The sequence below is a fragment of the Callospermophilus lateralis genome, chromosome 6 (assembly GCF_048772815.1).
Source record: "Callospermophilus lateralis isolate mCalLat2 chromosome 6, mCalLat2.hap1, whole genome shotgun sequence".
Taxonomy (NCBI): Eukaryota; Metazoa; Chordata; class Mammalia; order Rodentia; family Sciuridae; genus Callospermophilus; species Callospermophilus lateralis.
This window is the reverse complement of record NC_135310.1, coordinates 87,935,917-87,949,628: the sequence shown is the minus strand read 5'-3', so window position 1 is coordinate 87,949,628 and position 13,712 is coordinate 87,935,917. Positions and strand designations below refer to the sequence as shown.

Here is a 13,712-nt window from a genome sequence, read left to right as displayed (position 1 = left end):
AAATGATGCTTTGTTTTCAACCATAGAACTCTTTTAAGTACTAAGAGGAGTAGGACTCAGTTGAGCAATAAGGACCAAAGTGATAGCAGAGACGTTATTGTGATCCTTAATTCCAGTTTATCTTTTCCACTCTACTTGTCAGGGAGTGAAAAGGAGTCTGTCTAGTACACATTATTTGTGAAGATAGAAACTAACTTATAGAAGTACAAAAGAAAACGAATTCCACTTTAAGGACAGTCATGCTCATATTTTCACAGGAGAAGAAACATGGAGGTAGCATAATTAATAATGACTTAAATGGATCATTGGTTTAATTCTTTTTAATGCAGAAGCTTATAAGATAGACCCATGTCATCAGTACAAGAAAACAATTTACAGGAAAAGCATATATTTTACAGTGAACATTTGTAGATTGCATACTGGGATAATTTGTATATTGCAAACAAGAAAGAGTTAAAAGGTAAAAAACTACTAAATACATGTTTGTTTTTATTCCAACCACAGAAGAGATTGCTGAGCAATCTGTCATAAAACTTTACTTTTAGTTTCCAAACTTTTCCTTAAGCAAGAAGAGATGGCACTGTTTGGAAATGGGAAAAGTAAAACTGAAAACATCTCAAAATAAAATTCTCTGTAGAAACTGCCTTTTTCCTGGGTAGAGTCGTACTACAGGCATCCTGCCAGGGAGATAGACTCCTTGCCACCTTAGCATACTAGCATGAGCATATATAAATGAATCCTTCTATCACACAGATGAAAGCTGAGCAAGCTTACAGGCGACGAAGAAAGGTGTGCAATTATTCAGAGCACTTATTTCTTTCTAAATGAAGCACAAATCCCATTGTAGTGGTTTTGTTTGGCTAACAGGGTCATGTGACTCCGTGTCCATGAGTTTCCAGAGGGCTGTATTGATACCCTTTTCCCTGGAATCCATGCAGTACAGCAAGGCCATTTTCCCAGAAGTAATAGTACCACTAACTCTAGACTGGAGAAGGGATGATGGTCATATGCAATCGAAGCAATGTCCTCCTCCAGTGACAACACCGCAGGAGCACTGTTGGAAAGAAACAGAAATACACAAGGTCTGATTTGCTTCTGCCATGTACTTGCATATTTTAGATATCTAAAAATTTTAGTGGATATTAACAATGTACAGAAAAACAGAATAATCTCCAAGTAAGGCTTATTTGAGGTTATCTCTCTGTCTCTCTGTCTCTCTCTCTCTCTCTCTCTCACACACACACACACACACACACACACATGCACGCGCGTGCACGCGCGCACACACACACACACACACACACACAAAATCTTTCAGAATGCTCAATGAAGGAAACCAGCCTTCCTCAGCCTTAGGTTTGACAGAGGTTTCAAAGGCACACACTGGACAATTACTGCAATGCATGAGCCTTGGGTCCATTTATAATATATGGGAATTGTCCTAGAGATTCTGAGTATGATGCACATGTTGATAAGCTAGCCAACTATACATCAAATAGGCCATATTGGAGATATAACCAAAAGGAATGGGGTCCTTAGGGAGCTTTATATTCTATCTGTCTTCTCTAAGCCTTACCCAGGCTCTAAGGTAAAAGATCTTAAAATATTTTGTAGCAAAGTATTCCATTAATTTTTTCCCCAAATGAAGTCTTTACTCAGCTGTTCAACACATACAGCAAATAAAAGTAAAACTACTTAAGTTGAGTGTGAGTTTGGGAAGGAGCTTGCCCAGGCCAGGCTTCTTCCTGTCACTAGACCTGAGGCTGGTGTGTGTAGCTGGGGCTTCAAGAGAAAGCAGTTGGACATCCATTATTCTTGTGGTCAGTCAGAGTTGATCTAACCAATGAAGGAGCAGGACTCATAGATGTGAAAAGTCTTATTGTGCTGATTTCTATGCCAAATTTTACTCTGACAATATGATTTTCAGAGTGATTTTTAAATGTGGGAAATTCAATCAAAATTCCCTCAAACAGTAATGATTTGCTATTAGAAAACAAGTAGAACAAATCTTAAAGAACAAAGAATAAAGTATAGAAAAGAAAATGTTTGCTTTTAACAATGGATACAGTACCATGGAAGAATTGGATAAGCAAAACTTAGACAATAAATCCAAACCTTTCAGTAGAACCCAGCTCTCCCAGTGATATATAAACATTCCAGAGACCATGGAGATTTTGAAATCACTGCAGAGGGAATACAAATACAGTTTGTAGAGGTTAATTAGGGCATTAGAGGACAATATTTGCATTTGGAAAGATTTTTTTAATAACTGGATTGTAGAAACCTTTCGAATAGATTTCTGAGAGAAAACAAATGAGTTTTTGGATTTAAATTTAAATGGTTAAAACAAGTTTATCCTAATGTAACATGCCTTAGAATAACTATGAATATCATCATATATACTGCCCAAAATACAAGAAACAATATTTTTTCTCCAATTGAGGCAACTGGAGAATTAAAGCATATAGAAAAGAGTTTTTTTAGTTGTGTGGAAATTCTTGAAAGTGATAGATGAAGACTGGTAGCTTCAAAAGGGTTAGACAAAGCTGATGTCATAAAGTCTACTTCCAAATGCTCAATGGCAGTAAATGTACTTCTCTCCAAACCCTAAGAGCAGCTCAAAGATGTTATGTATTTCATCATTCCTTTTAAAAAATGATACTTATATCACCCTATGAGATAGTCATCTGCTCTACTGCAATTATTCTGAGAATCAAGGAATCTATGACAAAGGACTTGTCATTCATCCACTTAGCAAACAGATACAAGGCAATGTCACTATCTGTAACAGGTGTTGAGGATAAGCAGCAAATAAGATATAATCTCTGTGAGAAATGCACAGTTCAAGGTAAAATAGATATAGAGATCACGTCAGCATGATATAGGTATTCTGAGAAGTAACTACAACATTATCTTTGGAAAGATATTTAAGAGGATGTTCAGGAAGGCTGTGTCATCTATAGGGAACCTAGATATACAAGTTGGCCAGGAGAGGAGAGGGATGAAAGGATGTTCCAGTGAGAGGGGACACAATACGCAAAAACCTAAGGGCCAAACACAAAGGTCATGTTAGAGGCTCAGGAATCATTCAGTGTCACTGAAGTAAGAGTTAGAGAAGGGGTGTTATGATACTGTGCTGATGACATAAACAGAATCTAGACAATGAAAGGCCACAAAAAGCATGTCAGGGATTTGAGGCATTATCATGTACATACATAGTGAGACGGCAATAAGGCTTTCAAGCAAAAACTGATTTTTGCTGGATCTGAATATAAAACATTGTTCGGACTGGAAGTGGAGAAGGGTGGGAAGGTGAGCAAGACTGTATGCAAGGAGAACAGTGAAGAGGGAACAGTTCTTCAGTAAGAGAATTCAAAACTTCATTGGGACCAAACAGAGGTAGCAGAAGTGAGGACACAGAAAACTGCCCCAATCCAACTGGTCTTTATGAGGCCCAGCAGATAAGACTTTGCAGCAGGAAGGACAGAGACCAAAAGAAGGAAAGTAGGAAGCCTTCTGGGTTTTTGGTCTTGGAATTGGGTGTCCTTAAATGGGGAATACAGGCTGGATTCTCCTTGATGAATTTAGTTTTTAACATGTGGAACTTAGGGTTTCTGTGATTCCCCAAGAGAAATTCTTGTGTTTTCTCTATTATTTTCTTTACTTTTTAGGTACTAGGGATTAAACTCAGGAGCATTCTACCACTGAGCTACATCACCAACCTTTTTCATTTTCTGAGTCAGGGTCTCTTTAAATTCCTGAGGCTGGCCTCAAACTTCTGATCCTCCTGCTTCAGTCTCCTGAGTAGCTGTTATTATAGTTGTGCACCACACACCTCTTGGAACTTTTGTTTTTATCATGATCCTACTTTGTTCAATGTAACTGCATTAGATGAAATAGGACAAAGTGAAGGAAAGATTATATACTGAAGGCAAATATTGATGAGGAAAAGGGGGGTAATTGGAAAACAAACCACTGAGCCAGTGAAATAAAATGAAATGCCAGGTACAGAGGCTCACACCTCTAATCCCAGCCACTTGGGAGACCAAGACAGAAGGATCACAAGTTCAAAGCTAACCTTCACAACTTAGTGAGACCCTGTCTGAAAAATAAAAAGTAAAAGGACTGAGGAAATAGTCCGGTGGTAAATCACACCTGGGATCAATCTCCAGTACCAAAAGGGAAAGAAAAGAAAGGGTAAAAAAGACACTACTCAGTGAAATGGAATTACAAAATCATAGTATCATAAGTATTGTGAGTAGTTTTCCTCATTTACAAGATTAAAGAAGCAAGCAACACCTGAATTGCATGTTGACTATATAAATTCATGTAGGCAGAGGATGAACATCTGTGTGTACACAAAGAAGTCAGTGGAAACATGAGGCTCTTTTTTGTTTTGTTTTGTTTTGTTTTGTTTTGTTAGAGAGAGTGGGAGAGATAGATAGATAGATAGAGAGAGAGAGAGAGAGAGAGAGAGAGAGAACTTTTTAATATTTATTTTTTAGTTCTCGGCGGAGAATGTGGTATGTGGTGCTGAGGATGGAACCTGGGGCACATGCATGCCAGGTGAACATGCTACCGCTTGAGCCACATCCCCAGCCCAGAAACATGAGTTTAATAGAAAATAATGTCAGACCACCTACCTGACATGAGTAGCCAATAAGATTGGCTGTCTTGACTTGATTGACCTGATTGGCCTCAGTGTCAGTGTTCAGATCTTAGGGACATATGCACATCTCATATTGAATATTCTGAGATTTCTTGACAGGAGATTTTTAGTGACGAAATGTTCCGGTTCTGAAAGACTACCGTTATTATGCATGAAACTTTGATGGTCTATTTTTTTAACATCATGACATACGCAGAAGGGAAATATTCTTAAGATTTAATGGATTTCCTTTTCCATGTAATATATACTAGATAATTGTCCAATCTTGACAATGTAAAAAATAAAATACAAATAACAGAAGTTGAAAGAACTCAGAAGAAGAGTCAAAAGTACTAATATCTGTATGTTATAAAGCATAGAATTAAAAAATGAGTGTTTTTGATTGATGGAACAAAAAATAAAATCATGAGTACTATTTAATGCTCAAATATAAGAACTTAGGAACAAAATGATAGAAATCTTGTATGCTATGTCACCTAAAGTTTAAAATATAGCTACCAAATCATCACAGTGCTTGGCTGCAGTCATGACAATGGTATGAATGTGTGTGAACAGAGATTGTGTCAATCAAAATAACATACCTTTAAAATGCACTATTGTGTTCCTAGAAGTCAAAGGAGACCAGTACACTTGTGAAAGGATCACTCAAAATACACTGAATGAGAAACTTCGCTGAAGGTCACATGCACTCCATGTGTTATGGATTGGGGTTCTTGATATGTTCTGTTACAGAGGCAATGGCTGTCTTGGAAACATTAAATGAAAAACATGTTAGGAGAGATCGACTACCTCTGAACTGAAAACCATTTATGGAGCACAGAACAGTTAGGAATTTGCATGACTCAAACAGGTCTTTCTTTCTTTTTCGGGTCCCATGACTGTAGGGCATTTATAGTACAGGCCAGCTTCTATTCCCAGGCGAGGTGTTATTTACCTCGGATTTCACTCTCATGTTGTAGAAGATGGGGAAGAAGGAAAGGACAATGCCTGTCTGAAATAGAAACCAGATTAGGGTCCTTGAAATGTTCTGTTACAGAGGCAATGGCTGTCTTGGGAATAGTAAATGGAGAGAATATTAAGAGAGAAGGATTACCTCAGAACTGAAAGCCATTTTTGCAGCAATGAACTGTTGGGAATTGTATGTCTTACAAGGGTCCTTCACTCTTTCTCAGGGTCCCATGACTTCAGGGCATTCACAGTACAGGCCAGTTTCCACTCCCAGGCTTGGTGTTCTTTTCCTCAGATTGCACTGTCATGATGTAGAAGATGGAAGATGGAAACGCCAATGCCTGTCTGAAGGAGCAAGTGGATTTGGGTTCTGGAAATGTTCTGTGACAGAGGCAATGCTAACTTGGGAACAGTAAATGGAGAGCATGTTAAGAGATTACCTCAGAAGTGATAGCCAATTACAGAGCACTGAAGTGTTAGGAATTGGCACGTCTCAAGCAGGTCTTTCTTTTCTTCTCTGATTTAGGTCTTTCATAGTAAAGGCCGACATCCACTCCCAGGCATGGTGTTCTTTTCCTGAGATTTCAGTGTCATGATGTAGAAGATGGAAGAAGGAAACAACAATGCCTGTGTGGAGCAGCAACTGGATTAGGGTTCTGAGAAGTTCTGTGACAGTCAATGGTTGTCTTGGGAACATTTAATGAAGAGCATGTTAGCGGAGATGTATGACCTCAGAAGTGACAGCCAATGAAGGTGCACTGAACTGTTAGGAATTGGCAGGTCTCCAATGGGTCTTTCTTTCTTCTGGGGGTTCCATGACTTCAGGGCATTCAGAGTACAGGCCAGAATGCAGTCCCAGGTTTGGAGTATTTTCCCCCAAATTTTACTGTCATGCTGTAGAAGATGGAAGATGGAAATGACAATGACTGTTTGAAGCAGCAGCTGGGTTAGTGTTCTTAAAAACTTCTGTGACAGAGGCAATGGCTATCTTGGGAACATGAAATGGAGAGCATGTTAGAAGAGACATATTACCTCTAAACTGAAAGTCATTGATGGAGCACTGAACTGTTAGGTATTTTCAGGTCTCCAATGGGTCATACTTTCTTTTTCAGGATCCCATGACTTTTAGGTAAAGGCCAGCTTCCACTCCCAGGCGTGGTGTTCTTTCCTCAGGTTTTCAGGTCATGATGTAGAAGATGGAAGGTGGAAACGACAATGACTTCTGAAGCAGCAACTGGATGAGGGTTCTTGAAATGTTCTGTGACAGAGGCAATGGCTGTCTTGGGCACATCCCATGGAGAACATGTGAAGAGAGATGGATTACCTCTGAACTGAAAGCCATTGATGGAGCACTGTAGTGTTAGGAATTTGCAGGTCTCAAATGGGTCTTTCTTTTTCGTTGTCCCAAGACTTTAGGGCATTCATAGTATAGGCCAGCTTCCACTCCCAGGCGTGGTGTTCGTTTTCTCAGATTTTACTGTCATGAGATAGAAGTTGGAAGATGGAAATAACAATGCCTATCTGAAGCAGCAATTGCATTAGGGTTCTTGAAATGTTCTGTGACAGAGGCAATGGCTGTCTTGGGCACATTAAAGGGAGAGCAAGTTAGGAAGGATGGATTACCTCTGAAGTTAAAGCCATTGATGGAGCACTGAACTGTTAGAAAATTACATGTCTCAAGCAGGTCTTTCTTTCTTTTGTTTTCCGGGTCGCATAACATTAGGGCATTCACAGTAAAGGCCAGATTCAACTCCCAGGCATAGTGTTCTTTTCCTCAGATTTTGCAGTCATGATGTAGAAGATGGAAGGTGAAATCGACAATGACTTCTGAAGCAGCATCTGGATTAGGGTTCTTGAAATGTTCTGTGACAGAGGCAATGGCTCTCTTGAGCACATTAAATGGAGAGTGTATCAAGAGAGATGGATTACCTCTGAACTGAAAGCCACTTATGGAGCACTGATCTGTTAGGAATTTGCATGTCTCAAGTGGGTCTTTCTTTTTCAGTGTTCCATGATTTTCGGGCATTTATAGTATGGGAAGCTTCCACTTCCAGTGGAGGTATTCTATTCCTCAGATTTTATTGTCATGATGTAGAAGTTGGAGGATGGAAATAACAATGCCTGTCTGAAGCAGTAACTGGATTGGGGTTCTTGAAATGATGTGTGACAGAGGCAATGGCTGTCTTGGGCACATTCAATGGAGAGCATGTTAGGAGAGATGGATCGCCTCTGAAATGAACGCCTTTAATGCATCAATGTAGTGTTAGGAATTTTCAGGTCTTAAATGGTTCTTTATTTCTTACTTTTCTGGTGTCCCATGATTTTAGGGATTTCATAATAACGTGCAGCTTCCACTCCCAGTTGTGGTGTCCTTTTCCTCAGATTTTATTGTCATGATGTAGAAGATGGAAGATGGAAATGACAATGACTGTGTGAAGCAGCAACTGGATTAGGGTTCTTGAAATGTTCAGTGACAGAGGCAGTGGCTGTCTTGGGCACATCCCATGGAGAGCATGTGAAGAGAGATGGATTACCTCTGAACTGAAAGCCATTGAGGGAGCACTGTAGTGTTAGGAATTTGCAGGTCTCAAATGGGTCTTTCTTTTTCGTTGTCCCATGACTTTAGGGCATTCATAGTACAGGCCAGCTTCCACTCCCAGGCCGTGGTGTTCTTTTCCTCAGATGTTACTGTCATGATGTAGAAGTTGGAGGATGGAAATAACAGTGCCTGTCTGAAGCAGTAACTGCATTAGGGTTCTTGAAATGATCTGTGACAGAGGCAATGGCTGTCTTGGAAACATTCAATGGAGAGCCTGTTAGGAGAGATGGATCGCCACTGAAATGAAAGCCTTTAATGCATCAATGTATTGTTAGGAATTTTCAGGTCTTAAATGACTCTTTATTTCTTACTTTTCTGGTATCCCATGATTTTAGGGATTTCATAATAAAGTGCAGCTTCCACTCCCAGGCTTGGTGTTCTTTTCCTCAGATCGCACTGTCATGATGTAGAAGATGGAAGATGGAAATGACAATGCCTATCTGAAGCAGCAATTGCATTAGGGTTCTTGAAATGTTCTGTGACAGAGGCAATGGCTATCTTGGGCACATTAAAGGGAGAGCAAGTTAGGAAGGATGGATTACCTCTGAAATTAAGCCATTGATGGAGCACTGAACTGTTAGAAAATTACATGTCTCAAGCAGGTCTTTCTTTTGTTTTCCGGGTCGCATAACATTAGGGCATTCACAGTAAAGGACAGCTTCAACTCCCAGGCATAGTGTTCTTTTCCTCAGATTTTACAGTTATGATGTAGAAGATGGAAGGAGAAATCGACAATGACTTCTGAAGCAGCATCTGGATTAGGGTTCTTGAAATGTTCTGTGACAGAGGCAATGGCTCTCTTGAGCACATTAAATGGAGAGTGTATCAGGAGAGATGGATTACCTCTGAACTGAAAGCCACTTATGAAGCACTGATCTGTTAGGAATTTGCATGTCTCAAGTGGGTCTTTCTTTTTCAGTGTTCCATGATTTTCGGGCATTCATGGTATGGGAAGCTTCCACTTCCAGTGGAGGCATTCTATTCCTCAGATTTTCCTGTCATAATGTAGAAGTTGGAAGATGGAAATGACAAGGCCTGTCTGAAGCAGTAACTGGATTAGGGTTCTTGAAATGATGTGTGACAGAGGCAATGGCTGTCTTGGAAACATTCAATGGAGAGCCTGTTAGGAGAGATGGATAACCTCTGAAGTGAAAGCCTTTAATGCATCAATGTAGTGTTGTTAAGGTCTGTAAACAAGTCAGATTGGCACCTGTTATTTTGCCAGAGAAATGTTAGAGTCTGTAAACAAGTCTGGATGGCGCCTGGCCAAATGCCAGAGGGAGTGGTTTGTGAAGTAACAAAAGCGAGCCATTAAGTGTGGAGATTCCTTATTGGTTGACTGCTGTATCTATTTTATGCTAATTAGATAAGCTGTGTAAAATGTATAAATATCGCTCAGATCCTACAATAAACGGCTCTCACTCCTGCTGCATCAAGGTACACAAGTCATTCGTCACCCCCCGCCCCCTGCTTATTTTGCTGAAGCCGGACTGCAGCATAGTGTTAGGAATTTTCAGGTCTTAAATGGCTCTTTATTTCTTACGTTTCTGGTATCCCATGATTTTAGGGATTTCATAATAAAGTGCAGCTTCCACTCCCAGTTTGGTGTTCTTTTCCTTAGATTTTATTGTGATGATGTGGAAGATGGAAGGTGGAAATGACAATGACTTTCTGAATCAGCAACTGGATTAGGGTTCTTGAAATATTCTGTGACAGAGGCAATGGCTGTCTTGAGCACATGACATGGAGAGCATGTGGAGAGAGAGGGATTACCTCTGAAATGAAACCCATTAATGGAGCACTGAACTGTTAAGTATTTGCAGGTCTCAAGTGCGTGTTTCTTTCTATTTCTGGGTTCCATGAATTTAGGTATTTCATAGTAGAGGCAGTTTCCACCCCAGTCATTTTTTTCCAGATTTCAGTCAGGATGTAGAAGATGGAAGATGGAAACCACTATGCTAGTATGAAGCAGCAATGGATTAGGGTTCTCGAATGGTGTGACAGAGGCAATGGCTATCTTGGAAATATTCCATGGAGAATCTGTTAGGAGAGATGGATTACCTCTGAAATGAAAGCTTTTAGTGCATCATTGTAGGGTTAGGAATTTGCAGGTCTTAAATGGCTCTTTATTTCTTACTTTTCTGGTGTCCCATGATTTTAGGGCATTCATAGTAAAGTGCAGCTTCCACTCCCACTCCTGAGGTTCCTCTCCTCAGATTTTACTGTCATGATGTAGAAGATGGAAGATGGAAACAACAATGACTGTCTGAAGCAGCAAGTGCATTAGAGTTCTTCACAGGTCTGTGACAGAGGCAATGGCTGTCTTGGGATCATTCAATGGAGAGCATGTAAGGAGAGAAGGAGTACCTCTGAAATGAAAGCCATTGATGGAGCTCTGTGCTGTTAGGAATTGGCATGTCTCAAATGCGACTTTCTCTCTTTTTTTCTATTTCGGTGTCTCATGACTTTAGGGCATTCATAGTAAAGGCCAGCTTCCACTCCCAGGTGTGGTGTTCTTCACCTCAGATTTTCAGGTCTGATGTACAAGATGGAAGATGGAAGATGGAAGATGGAAATGACAAAGCCTCTCTGAAGCAGTGGATTAGTGTTTTTGAAATGTTCTGTGATAAGCCAAAGGCTGTCTTGGGAACTCTCAGTGGGAAAGCGCCCCTTGAGACTTCCCAGTTGCTATGGGAACGATCTGTTGAAACAGAGGTTCTGTGACACTCATGGAGTCCTTCACTTCTTGACCATGAGGTTTGGATGCCAGGTGTGGGAGTTAGAAGTTTATCAAAGCAAGCTGGTCATCATAATCAGGTTGCCCCTATTTATGACCCTGTTTTGCTTGCTTTGCACAAACTTTCTCCCCAAACCCCTTTCATTGATCACACTGAGAAGGCTTGTGGTCATTGCACTCCACAGTGTGATAGCCTGTTTGGGTTCCATCTGCTGCCACCTGCAGGGTGGTTAATTGAGGAAACCAGATGAGAGGCCATGGGGGATGAGAAAAGTCAGAAATCCAAGGGGTGAAAGAGCTGGAACTGGGTGTCGATTACACTCTGGTAGAGTGCAACGGTCAGGAGCCAGCTCAACACGTTTGTTATTTAAGTTTCATACTTAAAAGGTGTTTTTGTGAGAAAATTTGTGCAAAGCCATCAAAACCAAGGTCATATGTATGACCAGTCCAATTATGAGTGGCAGCTTGTGCCCATAACGTTCCACCGCTGAGCCCTGCCACCTGAACCACAAGCTCAAGAACTGAATAGCTCCCTGGGTGGTACAGGTGGAACAGGTCTTCACCCAAGAAACTGGGCAGTCTTGACCAGCGCCTTGCATCAAGAATTCCCAGGAGGGGCATCACCTCCCGGGACAATTAAAGAACCCCCTAATTTAGTCACTGCTCCCAACAACTGCCTAGATGTTATTCTATATGTCCATCAGTGTTGAGGAAAACACTTCAAGTTGCTGTTAATTTATATCCTAATGACTGGCTTCCAGTTGGAGCTCACTGGCAATTTTTGAAGCCATGATTTTAAAAGCCTTCGATTTCCCTGATCGGGGCTTGATGCGGACCCCGTTCAAAGCCAGTCTGGGAAGTTTACATACCTCGATCTCCCACTGCAGCAGTTTCTCGGTGTACCCATCTCCATGGATGCAGAAGAGCAGAAAGGGCGTCTTGTGCATGTATTGGCAGTTGTTGGCATCTAGCACCTTTCGGATTTCCCTCATGATGTCACTGGGGTCCATGGCACTAGTGATTTTCATGCTCCAGGTGAAGTGCAGGGAGCGAGGTTTTGCTTGTTGGTTGTCCTTTCTCTGCTCAGCAGTGACATGATGACTTGAACATGATGACTTGTATCTCGGGGTCTTCCCAGACTCAGTTGGAGGCCTCCTTGTGATTTTCGATGTAAACTTGGGAAAAACACCAGTGGTGCCTCTTCTTTGAGTCTGGGGCAATGCTTCAGCTGGATGGACGCAGCTGGGTGAGGCAAGAGGACCTTCGTGTGTTGCAGTTTGGGATTCCCGGGGCTGGCGGTGGAACATTCGACGAAGGGCACTGGCTCTGGGGAAGCAGGTGCAGCCCCGGGTGGAGGTACTTGGGACACTGTGGGTTGAAGTCACTGGAGGGCTCTGGGCAGGGAAGGTGCTGTTGTTCTGCCCATTCCGGCTCACTGAACGTGTGTCTGCTTTCGTTGTTTTGCGGCAAATGTACTTACTCCACAGTGTCCTCCCTCCAGATGGTGTGCTGCTCTTGTAGGCAGCAGGCATTTTCTTGAATTCAGGAGTCTCCAGCTCCTTGGGACTGGTGGTGATCCCAGGTAGGGGCCTGGCTGGAGAAATTCCCTTTCCTCCCACAGCACTGCCGCCGGATTTCTGGGAGGCCATTTGATGTTCTCTGAGGTGACTCTGGGCAGTGCTGGTCGGATATGGCCCAGTTCCAGCATGGTCCAGGGACTGTGTCTGCTTCTGAGTGGAAACGCTTCGCTGCACTTTGCGGTGAGGAGGCCAGCTGGTGCTCTTTCTGAGGACCCTGCTTGGCTGCAGCTCAGCCAACGAGATGTTTCTGTGGGAGATGGCCACCTCTGGACCAACAAAGGGTTGGAGGACATCAAGGCCTCTGTTGATCCACCTATCTCCCATAATTTCGGCCAGGGTGCTTCTCTTAGTCGGATTGAGCACCAGGAAGCGTTTCAGCAGATTTTCACACTCTGGTGACATGTACAGAGGGATTTGGTATCTTCCTTGTAGCACTCTGTCTCTAAGTTCTCTCGCATTGGCCCCCACAAAAGGAAGCGACCCGGTGACTAGGGTGTACAGAACCACGCCAAGACTCCACACATCCACTTCGGGCCCCTCGTACTCTATGTGCTGGAAGAGCTCTGGAGCTGCGTAGGGCGGACTGCCGCAAAACGTGTTGAGTTTACACCCAAGTGTAAACTGGTTGCTGAGTCCAAAATCGGCTAGCTTAATGTTCATCTCTGCGTCTAATAACAGATTGTCCGCCTTCAGGTCTCGGTGGGCGACCTGCTTTTGGTGACAATATTGGACTGCAGACACGATCTGCCGGAATATAGATCTTGCCTCCTCTTCCTGCAGTCTTCCTTTGTTGGCCAGATAGTCCAAAACTCCCCCTCCACTGGCGTACTCCAGGACCAAACAGAGTGCTTTTTCGCAGTCCAGAGCTTCATAGAGCTTCAGGATGTGTGGGTGGTCTAACATCTTGAGGATTCTCACCTCTCTGTACATCATTTGGAGGACCTGTGGCTTCAGATGTCTCTTATCGATGATCTTGATTGCCACTTCTTGACCTGTGAGGACGTGACGGGCCAGCATGACTTTGGCGAAGGTCCCCTTGCCGAGGGTTTTCAGTAGTCTATACTCTCCAATGCGAGTCTGTTTACCTGCAGAGGAAGCTGTGGATTTGGGGCGCTGTGCTCCAGAGTGCCCGGTCTGGGAGGTGTCTTCTGCCCGTCTAGCTCCATGCGAGGGGTGCAT

General features: G+C 42.4%; 1 pseudogene; it reads right to left on the bottom strand.

Annotated features, from left to right (window-relative positions):
- Positions 1–11,696: 11,696 nt before the first annotated feature.
- LOC143401930 (MAP/microtubule affinity-regulating kinase 3 pseudogene) lies at positions 11,697–13,712 on the bottom strand (annotated as a pseudogene).